Here is a 22,182-nt window from a genome sequence, read left to right on the forward strand (position 1 = left end):
TCAGATTTGGATTTGCATGTGCAGAAGTGTAGACACAGTGGTTTTAGCCAATGGGAAAACAGGTCTAAAATACATGACAACAATTAGTCAAGTCAAAACAAGTTTCAATGTTGCTGCCTACAAATCCTTGTACACAAGCAAACACACATTGATAAGGATTCAGAAGAGCAAATATTTGACAACGAAGGCTTATGCAAACTAGAAGCTAATTGCCAATGTTTGTTTCCAGCCAATTTTTACAAATTAAAATTCTGGTTCAGCCAAGAGAGTGAGTGTGTTTTAAAATAAGCTGAATTATCAATATTTATAAGTGAATAATGATTAGAATTAATGTAACACACTTACAACTTCTGCTCAGCTAATTTGGGTCCCATTTTCATTATACAAAGTATAAACTCTTCATGAACCACTACAAGAAGTGGGAAACAATCGTCTGGGCTCAGAAAAGATGGCTTATAACTCATGAATCAGTGTATATTTTACATGTTCCAAATCTAAAATACTAAAATTCAAATTTAGGCTGTGGCAGCCTATCATTTCAGTCAGTAGTAACCTCAGTTGCCAATTATATCTGTCACTATCATATATAATTTCAAACTTCCTGTTTTCTTTTTTTTTATTAATTAATTTATTAACATCTGGGTCATAGTTTCCCTTCTCTCCTCTCTTCCCACATCCTCCTTCTGACCTTCCCTCTCCCCCTTATCTACCCCTCCTCCCTTTCTTCTCAGAAAAGAGGAAGCCACCCATGGATATCAACTGACCTTGGCACATCAAGTTGCAGTAAGATTAGATGCCATCTTCTCCAATTAAGGCTAGACAGGCAACCCTGTTTGGGGAAAGGGATCCAGGGTCAGGCAATGCAGTCATGACAGCCCCTGCTCCTGCTGTTAGGAGTCTCACATGAAGACCAAGCTGTATAAATGTTATATTTGTACAGAGGGCCTGAGTCAGTCCCATGGACACTCTCTGGTGGGTGTTTCAGTCCCTATTGGCCCAGGTTTGTTGATTCTATAGGTTTTCTTGTTGTGTCCTGTACACCTCTGTTTCCTTCAATCCTCTTTCCCCATCTTCCACAGTACTGTTCCCAAGGGCTACCTAATGTTTGGCTGTGGGTCTCTGCATCTGTTTCAGTCAGCTGCTGGGTGAAGCCTTAAGAGAGCCTCCCCCTGAGACAAAGCTTATCAGAAGAGAGTACAATGACATCTGTAGATACTAACAATTATTTAATCCGTCAAAGTGTGGTGTCCTCATTTATTTTTACAGGAAAAATATGAAGGCTTTTATTACTTTTTTTTTTTTTTTTGCCCAGTTTATGCTTAATTTACATTTTCCCAAAGTCTTTAATACCCAACTATTCTGCTTGGCTTTTTGTTGCTATGATAAATAAAACAAAGCAACTTGGGAAGGAGCAGGCTTATGTCATTTTAAACGTCACAGTCTGTCATTAGGGGAAGTCAAGGTGGGAACTCAAGGCAGTAACAGGAGGCAGGAATGAACTGAGACCATGGGGGACTGGTGCGTACTGGACTGTTCCCTCGGCTTCCCTCAGTTGGCTTTCTTATATAGGCCAGGACTACTGGCTCATGTGGGCACCACTGACAGTTGTCTGGCTCCTCCACTATCAATCATTAATCAAGAAAATATCCTACAGGCTCGCCTACAGGGAAATCCATGGAGCCATTTCTCAACTGAGTCTCCCATTTTACTGATTACCCTATCTTACATCAACTTGAGAAAAACCTAACCTATTATCAACTCTAAAAACAAAAAGCATAATCATGAGCATAATACTAGAAAATAAATTTGCTCACAATTACAATTATTGCCCCTATCCCTGTGTTCAGATTTTCATCCTTTGATCATGAAACCAGTGATTTCCACCTTCTATTCTAATTTAAAATAAATTATAAGTCTTAATTATATGTCTAAAGACATTTGTTTTACCCTCGTAGTCTGTTTCAACCCTAAAGTTAAAAAACAAATGCATTCTCTGGCCTGAAGGGATCAGGTAAAATCAGTTACAGATTGTAAATATCTGTGAATTAAAATTCTTGGAAAGAAACACACCTTCCACCTTCAGGAATGATTAACTGCTTAGAAATTCAGGGACTGTGCAGCAGTTGGAGTGTTGCAGGCCCCGAGTCTAACTATAATTTATCTGGGAGCTATGTTTAGCACTTAATAGCCATTCTTTGCCCACCTTTACTTCTGACCCAACATCCTTTTAATTAACATGTGAAATCTTTTGGAATGTGTTAATAGACCACTACTTTCTACCAACCAACACAGTAAGAACAGTGTCCCCATCTGTGCTCTATAGAACATATTCCCCAGCTCTGTAGTTAATTGTTCGATTGGTGTTTCCACCAGGGTATTTGCAGTGTGTCTTGACTCATGATTTCCTCTGTTCTGTTACTATAAAAACTTCACGAAATGATTACCATGGTTGAATTTGGGGGTTGGGCTAACCTACATTTGTGTTTGTTGGCCATAATGATAAATATTTGGCTTCCGAAAAAGCTAGTGCTTACCTTCTTTGAAGGCCTTAAGGGATATTTTTTTTTTGCAAAGATGAATAAACAACTGTATTACTTGCAAAATGAAATCTAAACCCCATATTTCCTTTTCTGTTTTTGTGTGCTGAGAATGTGTGTGTACATGCTTGCATATGTGTGGGTGCACATGCATGTGTGGGTACCTGTGTTGAGGCACTGTCATCTGCTGAATCTGGAGCTTGGCAGTTCCAGCTAGTCTGTCTAGCCAGTTGGCCAGATCACCTATCTCTGCCATTTTCCTACACCCCCCCAACACCCCCACCCTTAGCCCCCACTCCAGGCCCACAATGTTGGGATTAAAAGTGGCTTCCAGCCTGCCTAGTGTTTTACAGGAGTTCTGGGATCTGAATTTCGGTTCCCATTTCACAGGAAGTGCTTTACCCACTGAGCCATCTCAAGACAAGAATCCTCAAATATATTCTTCTGTAAAGTTTTCTCAATGTTAAGAAGCAAAAGCTATTTTGAATCTTAAATGCAGACACCATGGTAGAAAAGACACCCTGTGCCAAGTCCTTCACTTCAAGGCACACCATAAATGTGAATGTAAAGTGCTCCATTTTAAAATCAATCAAGGTGATGCAAAGCTTAAACTGCAATTGATTTTGGCTAATTTGCAAGTAGAAAGGTTTAGAACTTGAATAATTTCTTTCCCACTTTAGCTGGTTCACCAGCCTACCCAATGAGTTGCCTAATTATTAGTCTTGCTGGTTTGTTTATTAACTTTAGATAATTCCTGCATGAGATAAGTTTTGATTTATTTCAACTGTCCTTGGGTAGATGAAAACACTACAAAGTAAAAGGGGAAGGGGCAGAGGGTTTGTTTTGTTTCGTTTTTTTTTTTTTAACACCATCTGAGAAAACAAGTGAAAAGAAAAACCTCAAATATGAAAACATCTCATTTATAGATGATGTATTTTTAGAGTTCTCTCTTACAAAAGTGAAAACAAGAGTCCATTTTGGCTTCCTTTTAATGATTTGACAGGAAAAGAAGAATAAAAAGGAAGAACAACACTACAATCCCATTAGACTGAGATTAGAACTACTCTTTCTGTAGGCCTTTCCGATCAGAAAGAACTTGCTGCCTTCACAAGGAATGTCATGCAATGCTCTTTTAAATATCATTTGTTAACTTTTTTTTTGAAATGTAAAGGTGACATGTCCCCTGGAGGGGGAGACCTGGTGGCACTCAGAGGAAGGATAGCAGGCTACCAAGAAGAGATTTGATACCCTATGAGCATATAAAGGGGGAGGAAGCCCCCCTCAGACACAGTCATAGGGGAGGGGAATAAGGGGAAAATAGGAGGGAGGGAAGAATGGGAGGATACAAGGGAGGGGATAGCCATTGAGATGTAACAAGAATAAATTAATTAAAAAAAAAAAGGGGGGGGGGACATACTGCCGAACGGTAAGGAAGCTGCAGTTCAAAAATACTGAGGCTTCCTTCCATTGATTTACCCATAACTCTTCTTACTAGAGCAGAGTCAAGGGCATTCTCAATGCTGACAAAAAATAATCAAGGTAACTATCCCCAGGTATCCCACCCATGTGCACTGCACCCTTCTTGTGAATACACATGTATGTCAATGAGTGAAATATAAAATACTTAGATAAAGCCATATACAAACACACACACACAAGCAAACATAAACATTTGCAAATTTGAATTTTTGTATTGGGAAAAGGAGAACTCTGTAAAACTTTTTTAACAGAATAAATGGTTGAAAATATCTTCTGTTTTCAGAAGTGCCTAATTAATCCAGTATCTTTTTTCCAAATTATATATTATGCAAAGTAATTGCCCTACTTTCCTTTGATAAAATTATTGGTTTATCTGAATACAGTTAATTTAAAATCTGCTTGTGGTAGGGGAGTTTGCACCTTACTTTTCAACTTAATGAGGTTTTACTGAATATTCATATAATTATTAAAATATTTTTGTAGAATTATACTTAGTGCCATTATAACTAAAGTTCTAGCTGCATTTACATGTGTCTTTTTCTTATAGACATTTAAAAACCTGGTGCATTGTTCGCAATTTCCATGCTGAAAGACAGTCTCTCAAACTGAAATAGCAACACAATGCCAGCCATTTTGTGACTCAGTTCTTGATTGCAGACAGCTGAGATTCAATAGCTACAGGGGGAACTGAGGACACCATCCAGACGTCTGTAATAACCCCCTAGCTTTTTTCCCTGCTAACTTGAAAGCTGCATCAGTGTGTCTGCCTATTTCATGGCCCTATAATTAAACCGGACAGCAGCACGGATACATATTTTGATTATAAAAATTGTAGCCACTCACAAAAACATTAAGGAGTGCCCTAGCTGAGTTCTCTGACCCGGAAGCTTTGCTTTGATAATTCCTAGGACCTTGCAGCTGATGATCATAACCTCAAAGATATCTTGGAATCATAAAGCATCTTTAGTATCAGGGCACAATCAGAGACTACCAGAACCAACACACACACACACACACACACACACACACACACACACACACACACACACACACATCAAGTATACATGCACCCTCACACATTCATGAAGGATGCAAACAGAACTCTCTTACATGAGCCAAATAATTGTATCTTAATATAGATAGTCCATTACTGCAGCACTAGACTTTTATTTTTTTCTGAAAGAAAAACAACAACACAAATAGTGCATTCTGCAACACAGCAGAATATAGATTAGGCAAAGGAATAATAGAATTGTTCTCCGTCTTAAAAAGAAAAATCAACCAAATACAAGAATATAGCCCAAAACTCCATACAGATGCCAACACATGAAATCACATCTGAAACATACTTCATAGATTGATTTACATCAACTACCACGCACTTTTATTTATAGTCATCAGTTTACATACAGGTAGGTCCTCACTGCCGAAGATTGATTTGCAACTCTAACTCCAGGCATGGGAGCTGGCTTTTCAGTCACTCTTCCTAACACATTCAGGCTAATGTTTTCATTTCTCTGTCCATGTGGGCGTCAGCACTCAAGGTATTCTGAAACACGGCCTAATACTAACCTCCTGACCATGGGAAGGAACATGGTTACTGAGGTCCTTTCATGGTGACTTCATACTCAAACACAAACTGGAACAAAGAATCCCAGTCCTCTTTAGTACTCCTCCCATTTCTTTGTGTAGTAAATCTTCTTTCAATGTTTCAAACGTTCTTGTCATGCCCAAACTTCCATTGCTTCTACTCAATTGAAAGGCTAACCCCTGTTATCTATGTAGACTGTTCGAGAGGCAGACCCTGCCAAGCTTGGAGGTCTTAAAGGATGGAGCCCATCCTTCATAATCAATTTAGGAGCCATCCTCGCTATTTCTCTGTAAACACAGTAATCTTAAGAAAAGGAAAGTAGAACAGTTGGCCTTCTTAGAATTTGAAATGTCACACGAAAACAGGGGCAATGTGTCACAACCCCCTTCCATGCCCTGCACTTTTGTGACAGGGTTTTTTTTTTTTAATGTAGCTTTGGCTGCTGAGGAAGCAGGATGGCTTCAAGCTCACAGAGATCCACCTCCCTGTGCCTTTTGAGAGCTGGGATTAAAGGCATGTGCCACCATGTGAAGTGTTCTCTTCCCATATAGAAAATATCATTTAAAGGAGGCAAGGGATGGTGGTAGAACTTTATAAGGCAAAGCTGTTTTTGTTCTTTTTTGGGGGTGAGGGAGAATGAGACCTGAGTAGTACCCCTGGACCTGCCCAAATCAGTGTAAGGTTATAAATATTTGCTGTAGGTCCCTTAACTAAGAATTAACCCACATGGGTGTATTAGTGCCCCTCAAGGAAAAAAAAATGTGTATTACAACCTCCAAGAAGTAGTATGTCTAAAGACACGTTAATAAGATAGTAGTAGGAGTAACAGCATTTTAGATAAGCTCCCTGCTTGTAACCCCACCTTCTTTACTCAACTGCCTGGCTGCTAAGGTTCACAGCTGTGCCTAGTTGCTAAATGTGTTCTCACTCAGAAGGTATACCTCCATCCTTGGTGATGTGTGTTTGTCTTTCTCTTTTCTTTTTTCAACATCAACTTAAACCTTAAGTCTGATTCTCCTGAGACGCTGGTCTTCAGAACTCTTTTTGAAGAACTATACCAAACCTTGTGGCTGCATGCAGGCTTTCATTACTGACTGTGTCTGCTTCATTGATCTATAACTCAGAAAACATAACTTTATCTCTTTTCTCTTACCCAACTCCTTCAGCAGCAACTGATTCCTGTCCTCTTGGTATTCTCTATCAAACTCCAATAAATTCGTCTTCAAGTTTTTTTTAAATGTTTGTTTTTAAATTCTTTTATACAAGAGACTAAAGGCCCACAAAGGTAACCGTGTATGCCTTAGAAACAAGCCTATGCTTCTTATACCTTCAACCAGGACATTTGAAGAAAATAATAATGATATACAGAACTACTGTTGAGTACTTTAGATTTTGATACACTCTGTGTCACTTTGTCATTTGTCAAATGTGCTAATTGTGTGCAAAAATAGATGATCACTGCTCAGCAACACCAACAGCAGGTTCATTTCTGGAAAAAATAACAACTACATCTCCAATAGTAGGAAGCATGTGAACTCACTCTAGGACTACATCAACTTGAAATAATACTATCTAAATTTATAAACACACTAAACATTCACTTGGAAAAGGACTTAGTGGACCCCTAGCACTTTTCTTACCGTGTATTACATGAGGGTTTTCTATTGACCCAGATAGAAATGCTCCGTTATAATTATCCTTACATCTCCAAATCTTCACAAACCCAAAGTATATTGAATGAGAAACAAATCTGTTGGGAAGGGTACAATTCTACCTGCACTAAAAGGTCAGGATCTTTAAACTAGTTTGCTTCAGGCCTCACTTTACCATTGTAAGATCTATTGATAATATACTGGCATTCTTTATGCCCAAGGTCATGAGGCCTTCCTAGTCTTAAAGCAAGAGTCAGAGATACAACAGGAGGCAAAGTCAAACACATCTTTGTCCTTATTCAGCTGCGTGTATATGGAGAAATCAACTATTAGAAAAAAATTAAATATAAATAAACATCTAAGTTAACATAGAGGGAAGTGCTATAAAGAAATATGAAAATGAATAAGGAAAGAGACTGTATGTCAAAAAGTTTAACATTATCCCTGGTGATTTGACGAGCCTGGTCTTGCATGAAATGAGACCTACAGATATGAAGACAGGTATTTCAGGTAAAATATAAACATTTTGCAAAAATAAAGGCACAAAGACATGTAGGTTATTTATAAAAAGCTCATCAGAGAGAGATACTCTCATTTCTAAGGCCTTTGAGTCCTGCTGTCACTTAGGCTAGACTCTGGAAAATTCTCCTGTATATATATATTACACAGAGAGATCCTGTCTCAAAAACCCAAATAGAAAAAGAAAAGTAAGGAAATAAATGCCAGGAAATGGTGTTGTAGATTGGTAATCCCAGCACTTGGGAAGTGAATGCTAGAGGATCGTGAGTTCAAGACCACCCTCAGACAAATCGCAATGTATATATACTTTAGAAAATTCAGTTTTTAAAATGTTTCACTTCCTCACTTCTGGCATTATTCTCTCAATTTCACTTTCAAGGGCATCTTAGCTGCCTCACATCTCGTTCTGGGAGTTCACAACTAGACTCTAAAGTATCCAATCTCTTTTGAATCCAATCCAGTGATGAAAATATTTTCTTATAAAAACAGTGATGACAGCAAGGCACAGTCTCTCTGCAACATGGCAACTTCTCAGTGCCTTTCGAGAACTCCCTGCTATGCTATTTCTTTCCTCCTCCTGGACCACTTGCTGAGGTTCGTTCTCTACTTCAGCTTGCCTAGACTTTGACAATAACCCTGCCAAAGGACCCTTTTGCCCATATGACCCCAAATTTCAGTTTGTCATAAAAGAAACCTACGCGTGATTTAGAAGGCAGATGGGAGACACGGCCTTTTCTTCAAAGGCCAGTGCAGTAGGGTTGTGAGAATAAACAGACACAGAAGTGCCAGCCAGCTTCAGCTTTTCCTAGAGCTTCCTGTTAACTACAGAGCAGTTTCTCCCAAATACCAGTTTGGTGGTACATACCTCTGGCTATGATCAGCTGGAGGGACAGGAGTCCTGAGGACCAGATTTTCTCTTCTCAGACCATTGCTTCCCAATGACCTCAGTGGTTGTGGAGGACCTTACTCCTACAATAAATCTCTCATTCCAAAGCATTCTAGTGATTCTGTGACTGAGCTCACACCCACTTCCCCACCTCAAGGGCTTTTCCAACAGCACATGTTATTTCACTAGGACCACAACTGAGTAACACATTATCCTCTCTTGACTTGTTTAATCCCTTCTGTGGTTGAGTCTGGGCATCAGTGGACACTGAGGGCATCCAAGTCCAATATCACCTTTATTCTGCTCCCACGTGAGTATCTCTAACACTGATCACCCACCATCTAATTGCCAATAGGGAATCGGGGAAGTTCCCAAGCAGGGTTTCCTAGCAAAAGCGAATTAAAAGAGATATACTGTAATTACGGCTTTGAACAAGAGAGAGAAATGCCCTTAGTTCAGTCACTGAGAGTTCTTCTAACTCTACGTTCTGAAAAGTCAAGTTAAGTTTGAAGGTGGTTTCCTTCCACAGAGGGCAGAGGTACTGGCTAAGTCTGCCTAGCTTCCAGTTCATCTTAAGTTTTTTTGGTTTTTCCTTTTTTTGTTTTGTTTTGTTTTGTTTTGTTTCTGTCACTAAATATGTGAGTACTTAATGAGTTCTGGGCTCAACCTGAGCAGCAGTATCTCAATTCCCACAAGTCAGCCTGTCCAGCTTGCTATTCTGGAATTTTTTTTTTAACACATCACCTGGGATCCAAACAAGCATCCTAAACTGTACACACTTCCTTTGTAGATTTTTCATTAGAGTTTTTTAGTTAACACCCTAGCTAAAAAGTCACAAAGGTTTGAAGTATCTATTCACTTCTTTTCCAGTGAGGCTTGTTACTGTTAGTATGAACTTCTGAAGAGCCAAACATTCCTGTGTGGCCTTACAGCAGAAACACCTGTGCAAGTCCTTATGTCTTTAAGAGTCTCCGGTGTGTTCAATATTGATGTTATATTGGTTAGTGAATATATTTCTATCCTACAAATGTCCATGGTATAGCGCATGTTTGTATAACGTCTTCAGGACATGTTAGAACCTTTTTCTTAATTTAAGGACAAGCACTATTTAGTGATGTTAACAGCATATTAGTAGATTTTAGAGAGTCGTGTTATTAAATATTAAGTGGATTTTGTGCTAGTGAAAATAGATGTTATGGGAAACAGTTTTTGAAAAATAACCTGAAATATCTTCTTGAAAAGAAGTCTGTTTGTAAGATAGGAAAAATGAGGTCATGCTCAGAAAAAAATGAGAGAGTGGTAAGGATGAAATATGTGAGATTTTTAAAAGAAGGGAATACCTTTTTAAAAATCCAGAAATCTAAAACTCGGGGTTTAAGCCTTAGTTCGAAGGGGAATGTTCCAGACATGATTGAGAAGACACATGCATAGTGACGCCCACAACTGTCACTTTACCACAGTGACGGTATGAATTCTGAGAGGCCACAAGGATGAAACTGTCTGAATTTTGTTATTTATTTAGTTTTTAAAGATAGGCTGGCGTTACAACAAATGAATTAAAGATGTAAAATGCACGACAGCCAAAACATTCAGAAAGCTATTGCAGAAAGTTTAAGATAGGCACAGAAAGGGAGCCTGATGAAGAACACTGGGGAAAAAAAAAACAGGGAAGACAGAAAAACTAAATTTTGATACAGGAGAATAAAAAGGCCTTCACTATCGCTTCATTGTTACTAGGGACTGGAGGCTGAGCAAACAAGGATAAACCACCAATTACTTTTAGGTATTTCTGCCTGAGTAGCTGACAAAATGAAGAACTTTAATAAATGCATGAGAGAAGTAAATAGAAAGTAAGACGGGAAAAATAATTTCAAGGTGTAGGTGAACTCTTTAAGAAATCTAATGGAGGGAAATCTGGCGTGCAGCACATGTTGTGTAGCACTCAAATGTTGATATGTTGATGGTACTTAAATGTATCTCATAGGCACCACTGGACATGAAAAGTATTTTGAGTGAGAAAAGACGACATTTGAAAACCTGAAAAAGTAATCGTTATGGAGTAACAAGATAGGAAAGGTCCTGAAACCATGGAAATCCCTTCCCCCCTTTTCCCATCCAGGACAATCAGACAAAAACTAAACGAAGTATATTTTTCAAGAGAGAAAATCGTCTTTTCCAGTCACGGAAACATTTGAGTTTTCAGATTTCCTTTTGGAGTAACTTCTGTCTGCATGCTGACTCGGCAATTCCAGCACTTCCTTTTCAGAGGAAGAGTGTTCCAGGCAGCAGAACACAGTGCCCGCTGCTCAAGAAGGGAACCCCGACCATAAAAAGAGTAAGGACTTGACTTGCGAGTCTTACTTTGAGAACGAGAAGGCGGATTGTGCGATTGTGCTGGGGGTCTGTGGGGATCCAGGGAAAGTCTCCAGACATTAATGTCTTTTTACTTTCACACTTCACCTGCCTGCTCCACTTCCTGATTAGCACTTCTTGGAATAGCAAAAAGTATTTCATCTGCCTCTGCAAACATCCTTTGCGCCTCCTGAAGCCAACAACCCCAGCAGCCGTTTTCTCTGTTCTGTTGCTAGTTGATTAGCATAAAGGCTGCTACGTTCAGTTTCTTCTGAGGTTGTCCCATGTTCCATTGGCGGCACCTTTCCTACGATGGATTCCTTCTAAACATCTTGAGACTCTCAATGCTGTCCTGTCTTCTTATTGCTGCCACCACTATCATAAAAAGTCTGTAGCCCCCGACTTCCACCCCCATAAGTATGGCTAGGGTGCTGAATACATCATAAGACCTTCTACTAGGAACTTGAAAGATTAGATTAGTATTGATAAGTGTGGCGTTTAAATCACTGATGCTTAGAAGCCAGGAACCTCAATTTTACCTTCTCAATATTCTTTGTCTGAGTATGATCTTTACTGCTCTTGGAAGAAGCCTCCCTCATCACACTGACCCTCTTAAGTGGAACTTAATGCTTCTGCTTCATCCATGTTCTCTCAATCATTTCATCTCTCTCCATAATGCATAGTGGGTTTGAAGATAACTAGCTATACCAAGGGCATCATGACATTAGCTGCCATTATCCCTACTAAGCCCCACACATCCCTCCTCTTGCATAGGGAAAACATATGACTGCTATCCTCCCTGCAGTGCTCACCCCCCATCCCCCACCCCCGCCTGCCCCTTTATCTGTCCCCTAGAACAAACTTTGGAAATCTACTTTTAACAAAACCAAGAGCAAACATCACTTGAAAAAGAGCAGCGCAAAACGTGCAATGTATTTCTGAACATCTCATCATAGCAAAAAAAAAATACTCATCAAAGGGAAAGCAGTCAAGGTTAAAAGCAGCTCTGAACAGCGATTCATTTGGTAAACAAGAGTAGGTGTAATTATCACAAAAGCAAACTTTGCTAAGGGGATAACTGTCAAAGCTCTAGCAGTAAAAGGTCTCTTTACCATTTTAATCCGACAGGCTGAGAGGTCCCCAGTGAAAACAACTCTCAATAAAATCACAAATGTAACTATGGTACTCCGTTAAACTTTCATTTCAGTCATAGCTACCAAAACAAGCTTAATATTTACAATTCAAATGACCCTGGTATATTGGCTGATAAGGCTGATAATGCAGATTATATATTTAAAAAATCTTTCAACACTCCATTTTTTTTAATGTACCAGGTACACTTGGTACCAGTAACAACACTTTAAAGAGTTTTGTTTATTTTTTATTAGATCCTGACTCTTGCAAGTAATTAAAGTCAAATTTCAGTTTGGGTTGCAATTCTGCATTCAGAAACTTTCAGAATAAAACATATCTGCTCAGACTAACCCAGGTGAGTCAGAGCTGAATGTTGTAAGAAAAAAAAAACTTTCTTCCTATGTATGCACCACTCTTGAGGAGACTTCATGAATTTTCATAATATTTCTCATTTGAAAAAAAAAAAGGGAATTGAATCCAAAAAGCAAGTAACCTGTTTATTAGCACATAGACTAGGAGGAAGTCTTTCCCCAGCCTTGGTCACTAGACTTTCAAATGACTATACTTTTATATTCTAGGGAAATTTGCAGAGCTGGACATTCATCTTTCTCTAGTGACGGTAATTGTCAGTCTCTAAACTCTGTGATACAAGTCCCACTCATTGTAGACCAGTCGCAAAACCTTTGAAATATGATTAGAATCAGTGAATTAAAATAGAATCAGCCGCTGTTTTCAATCTTAACAATTCTATATTTAAGTAGCCATGCTTACTTAATCTTGGCGAGCAGTGGTGTTCGACATCTTAAGGCTGAGCCTGTAGCTCTGTGTAGAGAGATTCCCTCACACTGTTACACCGCCTAGCAAAGATAGGAGTTAATCACCCTCCGGTGTTCCAGTCTCCTTCCCTCCCTTCCGGTCTGGTCTCTCTCTTCCTTTCTCTCCCTCTCTCTCCCTCTCCCCTTGTCCCTGGTTAAACTGAAGCAGAAAGGAAGGATAATGAGAGTTGAAATTTGCCTCTTTAAAGCGGGGCCACTAGCTCGTGTTTTATTCCCATAGATTCACGCACCTGGATTTACACAGAGTATAGGCAGAAAGCAATCTGTTGGTGCTAAATTTACTCGCCTTTAAAAAGGTGCCTGAGAGAGGAAAGAGCAGAGCTTAGAATTTTGTTTCCCCGAGTTGTCCTTCTTGTGCTTTTCTACAGTGAAGCAGGGAGACTTTCCTAAAACTGACTGGATCTCCTTCCAACACAAGGAGTCTCTACAGTTGGCTAATCTGAATCCAATTTACACATGTGCCAACTGTTAGCCACTCTCTACCCAGAGAGTGAGAAAGCATGAATCAATTGTCACTGATCAGCTCAGCACCTCCACGGTCCGCATAACGGAAAGCAATCCTATCTTCATGACAAGCCATTCACTTCAGCCCAGAAAAGGAGCCTGGGGAGGTCGATTCACTTTTTGAGATACAAAAAAAATAATGGAAAATATTATTGATTTTACTTTTCAGGTGGCTATTTAGATGGCAAGTGTAAGTTTTTCATGATTAAAAGCAAAATGGAACTTTGTAGGAAGGTTCAAAACAGGCTATTATGCTATTATGACCTTTAATTATTATTTTTTTTAATCATAGACAAATATTTGTTTTCAAATTTCCCATAGAACTTTCTCCCAAGGAGTTCTCAAATAGACTCGGGTTTCACCGTAGAACTATAGACTTTCTTGCTTGTGTATTATTTTTATTTAGTTTATTTGCTTGTGTAAAAGCAGGCCCATTAGCAGTATTTGTGAACAAATGAGACCTATTTCCCTGGACTACTCCTTTCCTGTCTCCCCTTTTAATAAACAAAAATACTTCTACAGATTTACAGAGCTGCATGTCTTAGGGTTAGTGAAAAGTGTCCCCCCCCCACCCCTACCCCTGCCCCATCATCCAATGAGCCTCAAGGGAACTGCAATAGAAGTCGGTGCAATGCATTTCAAATTCCATCCACTTCTTAAGAGGCCAAAAGGTCTTTTGACAGGAGCTCAGAATTGTTTCATCTCCTTAAGCTGTCCTCTTTGAAAAGAAGAGTTTTGATGCTAAAGGAAGCCGCATTTATATCTATTGTTCCAGTCCCTAAGGAATGTAATTTCTTTGAACTGAAGAATCAGTGATCTTACATAGGTGGCTTACACAAAGACAACAACGTGCTTTCTGTATAACCTCACTGTTGTTCCAGAAATTCATCTTTTATGTCAAATGACATTTTTCTCTGCACACTTTTAGCATTCTATAAATCAGATTCTTCTAAACTAGGGAGACTAGCTGATTATTCGCTGGAAAATTTCCTCAACAGCTCAGCTTTAGGCAACACCCAATTCTTATAAAGAATATTATTATTATAAAACAAACATGTCTCCATGCACCAGGAATAAAAAGAGAACTAATCTGGGTTTTCTGAGCAATCATTTAATTAATAAAGTGTGGAGGAAAATTCATAGCTCTGCTGAAATCCCACACTGTTGCTGGTTGCAATAGCAAATGGGGTTTACAGTCTTACATTTGAAGGTGATCTAAATCACCATAGCAATTATTGATATTTTGAGAGTCTATAGTCCGCAGTGCCATAATTTTCAGTTAATAGACTTAAAAATGATGGCCTGTTATCCACTCTTTAGAACTTTCAAATAAATGATATAACCCCAAAATAGTATCCTTTAGATCTCGGTTCTAGCCACGAAGAGAATATAGACACACCAAGATTTGGGGGATTCTAAGCTTGTGCTTAACCCAGTTTCTAAAAAGAACTAACCCTGCTGAGCTTTTCAAATCCCCAAGGCCTAATTATATTTCTTTACCTCTGCATTGCCTTCCAGGTGTTTCCACCACTCCTGGTGAACACAGATAACACCAGGGTCACCAATGAGGAGAATTTTCAAAACATGGGCCATAATACATTAAATTAATTAGGTTTTAGTGATCACAGGCATTGCTTACCTGACAAGGTTAATGCTGATAACAAAGTCACATAGTCTCCTAGTTGAAAGGTAAAAGGCTGATGCAATGTGGTTTCATCCATCTGCTGTAGTTTAATCTTGATTTTTGCATTAAAAGTTTAACTATTTTTTAAGGCAATTGTCATATCTGCCTCCAGAGTTCTCTCCTCAAAGCTAAATCTTTCTCATTTTCTTCTACTGCTTTTAAAGTATGATCCTCCCACCCCTTACCTCCATCTGATCCCAGTCACCTTAGAGAGCTAATACAGCCTTCAGAGCATTAGCTTGATTCACAATGAGCTTATAATCATGCTCTTTCGGCATGTGCTTCCGTGCTGGGCTAGCATTTATCCCATCTTTTTATTCTATTAAGGGCTGTTAACTGAACTGTACTTCAGTAGTCTTTCTCTCCTATATTGCTTCTCTGTTGCTCTGATAAAACACTGTCCAGAAACAATTCAAAGAAGGAGGGGCTTATTTGGCTCTCAGTCCAATCACTTTTGAAAGCCAAGGCATGAACCTGGAGGCAGGAACTGAAACAACAACCATAGAGAAATGCTTCCTTCTTCCTTTGTCAGTTACCTTTTTGCACAGCCCAAGCCCATCTTCCTAGGGATAGCTCTCGGGACAGCACAGTGGACTGAGCTATCAATCCTTAGACCAGAAAATGTCACATACAAGTATGAAGAAAAACAGGGAAAACTGAGAGAGAAATTATCAAAGGATACAAATACTTTCACTTACACCTTTCCCCTCAGCAGGCCAGTAAAGATTTAAAGGTACAATAAATAAAATTACATTCAGATGTATGTAGGTAAAAAATATGTAAAGACATATTTAAGTCAGAGGTGTGCCAGCTGTAAAAAAAAAAAAAAAACAAACAAACAAAAATCAAATGTCATTCATAGTTGGTTTAGTCTTTTGTAGCAAAAGAAACATTTTATAATTAGGAAAAATGTGTACATAATTATTTTGATAAAATAGTATTGACTTCAAAGAAAAATTTGAATTTAGGTCACAAGTAGGTCTGACAAGTAGTTTTGAGACATGACTTTGCCATTCTCAGAAATTACTGGTTATCTCTACTATGGTCATTAAGGAGAATATTTTTGCAAGATGTCAAACCTTTCATCTAACCAAATTATCACATATATCTCACACAATAGCACATTCATTAAAGGAATTTATATGAGAAATTAATTAATTAAAGTATACTGATTTTATATTACAAAAACATAATCATTTTAATTGGAAAAAAGGACATCAAAGAAAAATGTCAGAATTCACATCATAAATATCTTTAAATCAGAAATTTGAACTTAACTTTACATATACTGTTTTCACTGTAGTAACTAAGGCTTTTGAAAAAGTTTCAATAGATTGTTCATTTATCCTAAGATGTATATTTCATCCCACTGTTTGTTATTACAACATCAACCATAACTCTTAATTTGTATATCCTTAACTCAGAATTGTACAAGATGCTAAGGTATCACTACAAATTTACTGTCTAAATATTCCAAACTCTCCAATAGAAAAATGGTCCATGAAGAACAGATCCAAATTTTATAAATTAGCATATGTTTGGGGGAAGTACGTGGTATTTTGTCAAACAGCAACACTTTCTTTGAAAAGCCAATGATAGTTGCTCTTCCTAGTCATTTAAAATCTGCTCTATTCAAGTTGATATAATTTATGCAATGCTATTTGCAATATCCAGCTGCTTTAAAGTTCCATATATTTAAGCAATATGCGGAAATTTCCAGCAGCATTTTCACTTTTAGAAGTGCTATAGTACACATAAAGGACAAAATTTTGAAAACATCATAAATCCCTAAACAGTCCTCCTATTTGGGTTGCATTTGAAGGCAAGTAATATTCATAACGCATCAACTATCTGTAGATACAATCTTTTGTATTGCTTACATTTGGAAATGAACAGGCTTAAGCCAGAACAATCCCTTCAAATCCTTTTCAATGATTTAGGTGACCTAGAAGTTCCTTTGGAAGCAAAAGATAGCAAGTAAATCATGAGGGTGGTCTTCCGGACACACTGCAGAGAAAGACATTCATTCAGAACTGTTTGTACCAGGTAGATATAATGCTATTCTGCTCTCTCCTTTGTAAAGCTAACTACTTTATTCTATATTGCTTCCAAATTATATGAACAAAGAATATTGCAAAACTCTTTCCTACTGAGTATCATAATACTTACTACAATAACAACCTTATTTGATTCATGTGGATTTTCATCCAATGACCTGCTCCTCTCTCAAAACTCTTCCTTGTCACCTCATTTTTGGACCATGTTTTAGAGAAAACATTCAGCCCATAATAATTCATTATTCATCAAAATAATGAGCTAATTTTTATATGAGCTAATAGTAAACTAAGATTTATTACAAATTTATCAATACTATATCCAAGACAAAAAGTAAGGTATACAAGCCTAAACACACACACACACACACACACACACACACATACACACACACACGTTGATTTTAGTCTTAGATGTGAGTCCTTTATGTCCACTTTTCTTGAGATAAAATCTATAATGTTACTCATTTCTATAAAAGTGAGACTATTGGCCCCACAAGCTACTGGTGATGAATTTGTCTTTTCTACATCCAACCTCCTAGTAGAAACACATTGATGTTCCAGATGCCTGTGGCTTTTATCTGGATTCTGAGGGTACGAACTCAGGTTTCTAGGTTTTTGTGGTAAGCATTTTAAGCACTCTCAGCCTACAAACACGTTTGACCACAAATAATATAAAAAATTTACTTAAAGTCTCCAAATATTACTATATTCTCCGAATACGGCTAGCATATATTTTGAGAAACATCTCACATGTTTAGGCTACATGGTGTCTTTATACAATACATGAATCTAAGCACCTTACCTTCAATTATAAATAACCTGCAGATCCAAAATGGCGGCGAGCAGTGTGGACCGTGTTTGGAAGATCCAGTGAACAATTCAGGGAATTGCACAGATTTCTGAGCCAGGAACACCAAGATCCCCACACCATGGCAGCAGGAGTGCTCCAAGGTTCAGAAAGACGAGGGTGCGGAGGACCTGTGTGCCCCTGCACACGGGAAGAGCGCGGATTTTCTCGGATCAGAGCAGCAGAGGAAGAGGCAGCAGCAGCAGTGGCACTAGCGGCAGCGGCTGAGGTTTGCAGCTCAGAGCCTTCTGGTGGAGGCGATTGGTGTGGTGGCAGGGGAGAGTTGCTGCGGGAGAGGGGACTCTGGACAGGATTTGGGTCACATAGTGCCTTGAGACCCAAACTGGACTTGGCGAACAGTTCAACCCCAGAGTCCTGGGTTTGCTCAGTGCACTGTGCCATGGAGACACTGGCTCAGCTCAGCAAGCAATTCTGCCTGAGGCACCAGCCCAGCTCAGCCACAGCTCCCCTGCTGTGACTCGGGCTGGGCAGAGGGCTCATTTCCACCCTAGGTGCTAGCTCAGTGCAGCCGCAGTTCTCCTGCTGTGACACAGGCTGGGCTGAGTGCTCAGTTCCACCGGAGGTGCAAGCTCAGTGCAGCCGCAGTTCTCCTGCTGTGGCAGATGGTTCAGGCCCTGAGAATCTAGCTGAGCTTGACATGTGGTCTGGGCCCAGTGTCCCTGGCTGGACTTGGCAGGGGACCAGGAAGGCTGTGTGTCGATGCCGCCCCTGACCAGCAGGAAAGACACCAACACCAGGAACTCTTCTTGCCGCAGTTTATTCAGGAACCTGGACTACCGGAGTGACCCCGGGAAAAGCTCCCACAGAACCTTTATAGTGTGCCTTGTCCTATCAGAGACTGCCACGTTGTCACTCTTGGTTGGTGCATTCGGATCACGCCACCTCACGCTATGCCTTCAGGCATGCGCATGAAGGACTCACTCAAAGGCGCATGCGCATAAGGGGCGCATTGTGCTGGGGAAGCAGCAGGGGGCGCTGCTATCTGTGGCTCTCCACAGTTCTTCCTTATTCATTAAATTTTGAGCAAGTGGCACAGAGAATGCCTGGTAGGTTGTCCCCCCTATACTAGAGAAATAGGCTGACAAGATGGTTGAACATTGGCCATGTAGCCCGTCCCCAACATCTTCTTCTTCTCCTCCCTCTCTTTATTAGAAAAGGAGGTAGATGGATCCATCATATACAGGTGAGCTTGGGTCCCCAGAGAGAGCAGGCATTAACCAGAGGCGGGAAGCATTGACCTGATCCTCCTAGGGCCACATTGGCCTGTCAAGATGTCCTTTTGAGGAGGAGAGGGGGGTCCTGATCTGCTGTCTGTGGGCATCCCTAACATACAGCGAATAAGACAGTTTCCGACATCAACCTCTATGCAATCAGGTTTACTTCTCGGGGGACTCAGAGTCGGACAATCGGGTCCTCCCTCTGCGGTACCTTGTCCTACACCCCTTGCAGGTGTACATGCCTTACAGCAGGCAATATCTGAGTATATGCCATTCTCACCATGCCAAGGAAGGGGAAACGGAAGCACATTAGTGTCATGGCCTTGGTCCACCAAGTGAACGGAGAATCTATACCTGTCACTGACTCTTCTCTATCATGCCAAGCCACATTTGAGGAGATTGCCCAGCCTCCCGTGCATCAAATGCTTGCATCATAGAGGCCTGCGTGCGATGTTGGCGGGCATGCATCCTGCATATTCACCAGAGTGCTAGGCAACTGACAAGGACCAGACACACTGTCAAAGTTCTTATTTCTGCCCATTCCTACAGATGAGAGAAGGCATTCTAGAACCACTGCAACAGCCCAGAGACCATGGAGATGTCAGCTTGTGTAGAATTGATGTGCACTATAGAGAGATGCAGTTCCCGCAGGAGACTATCCAGGCTTCTGCTCCAGTTACCTGCAAGATACTGGGAGAGACTGCTAGACAAGTTAATAATCTGAAAACATAAGCTTCCCTTAAGGGGAAAGCCCATATTTTCTGTATCAGGTGCAATCTCTTTTGTCCTTCTATTAAAAGTTTTAGAGTGGGGCGATTTTGTAAATTCATAGCCATGTAAACCGAAGCTCCTGAGGATCCAAATCCCTTCTCTCTACGTATTTGATCTTTTGCCGGGAATAAATTATGACAGCTAGGAAGAATGAGCACCTGCGCTAGATGGTCACTGGGCAAAATTGCCCTCACCCCACGAGGAGATGAGATCATAATATTTACAGTGCCTGTATAATCTGAATCAATTACGCCGGGATGAATAATAAGGCCTTGCAATGTAGTAGAACTACGGCCAATTAGTAGTCCCACTGTGTCTTTTGGTATAGGGCCAGTGAAATCAGTGGCTACCAACTGAGGCCCCATTTGTGGGGTCAGTACGAGTCTGGTGGTGGAACAGAGGTCGAGGCCTGCGCTCCCTCTAGTAGCTCTCCAGGGCATTGCCATTCTATGGGAGAACGCAGACTTGGCCACTGTTCTGGAGCTCTGGTCTCCTCCATTGCCCCATATATTTGAGGGCCCCGTGTCCCGCTTTTTGGCTGTGCTCCCCCAAACCCTGCTGCTAGTGGTTGACCATTAATGTCTTTTACTGAGCAGCATTCATTAGCCCAATGATTTCCTTTCCTGCATTTGGGACAGAGGCCAGGTGTATGTAGAGGAGGATTTTGACTATTCTGATTAATCCCCTTGGGACACTGGCATCTGAAATGTCCTTCTTTGCCATACTTGAAGCAATTTTGAGGACCAGTAATTCCATTTCTATTCTTTCCTTGGGCTGCCTGCATCACGGCTGCTGCCAATCCTGCATTTGATAATGGTCCTCCTATCTCTGCAAATCGTTAACCACTCATCTAAAGATTTATGTTTGTATGGATTTATGGCTTGTCTACACTCCTTGGTACATTGCTCAAAAATAAGTTGTTTTATCAAAGGCATTGCAGTATCTGGGTCGCCGAACATCTTTCCAGTGGCATCAACTAATCTGGCCACAAAGTCGGCAAATATTTCATTGCCTCCTTGAATAATTTTTGTGAGATTTCCAGATACTTCCCCTAGTTTAGGAAAGGCTTTCCATGCCCTTGTGCCAATAAAATTAATTTGCTCAAAAACTTGCACCGGATATCCTGTCTGTTGGTTAGCGAAACGTCCCTGCCCCATAAGCATATCCTGGTCCCATGCCAGTTGTCCATTAGCTGCATTGGCAGCTGCCTGCTCAGCTGAGAATTCAATGTAATAAGCTTTCCAATCTAAATAGGCACCAGGTGAAAGGCAGGCTCATGCTAAATTTTGCCAATCTGAGGGTGACATGCAATATCTCCCTAGGGACTCCAACTGCGCCATAACAAAGGCTGCAGTCATGCCATAAGCACGAACAGACTCAGCCAGTCTTTGGACAATTTTAAAATCCAAGGGTTCGTGATAATGATTCCCTTGTGCATTCTGAAAAACTGGTTAACAATGAGGGGCATTTTGCAACTAAAATTGCCTCCATACCTCAGGACAGGTAGACCTACCTCCCCCTGGTATATGGGGTGGAGGTCTTATTCTGCCTGGAGATTCAGGTGGCTCTAGTTCAGGAGTTGACGGCTGCATAATCTTGGTCTCCTTCCTTTTTTGGTATAATAATGCTATCTAGCCGTTCAGCCAACTCCTCTAGTTCTTCGTCCTCGGGGCCAGAATCGTCCCCTTCAAACCGATCCTCTTTCACTTTCCCCAAAATATAATTCCCCATTTTGTCCAAGTCCCGGAACTTTATTGTCTCAAAGCCTGAGAACTTAACAATTATGTCCCACTTACCAGGAACTTAATTCCCCATTTTGTCCGAGTCCCAGAACTTAATTGTCTCAAAGCCTGAGAACTTAACAGTTATGTCCCACTGACTGGGAACTTACCAGCTAGGTGCCCTGGTTGCCGCAAGTTCTGAGATTCCCCGTATGGGCCAACAAAATGTCGATGCCGCCCCCAACCAGCAGGAAAGACACCAACACCGGGAACTCTTCTTGCCGCAGTTTATTCAGGAACCTGGACTACCGGAGTGACCCCGGGAAAAGCTCTCACAGAACCTTTATAGTGTGCCTGGTCCTATCAGAGACTTC

At 40.4% G+C, this 22,182-nt stretch overlaps 2 long non-coding RNA genes across 2 annotated transcripts; both read right to left on the reverse strand.

The window, feature by feature from the left end:
• Window positions 1-12,920: 12,920 nt before the first annotated feature.
• LOC311608613 lies at window positions 12,921-15,219 on the reverse strand. The gene is made up of 3 exons (XR_014783051.1): window positions 15,130-15,219; window positions 13,217-13,286; window positions 12,921-13,007 (listed from the first exon to the last, which is right to left on the reverse strand). It is a non-coding gene; the product is annotated as an uncharacterized lncRNA (long non-coding RNA).
• Window positions 15,220-15,894: 675 nt separating this feature from the next.
• On the reverse strand, window positions 15,895-18,575 carry LOC311608782. The gene is made up of 3 exons (XR_014783159.1): window positions 18,034-18,575; window positions 17,055-17,129; window positions 15,895-15,985 (listed from the first exon to the last, which is right to left on the reverse strand). It is a non-coding gene; the product is annotated as an uncharacterized lncRNA (long non-coding RNA).
• Between the last annotated feature and the right edge of the window lie 3,607 nt (window positions 18,576-22,182).

The sequence above is a fragment of the Acomys minous genome (genome assembly GCF_964271855.1).
Source record: "Acomys minous genome assembly, chromosome: 11".
NCBI classification, from domain to species: domain Eukaryota; kingdom Metazoa; phylum Chordata; class Mammalia; order Rodentia; family Muridae; genus Acomys; species Acomys minous.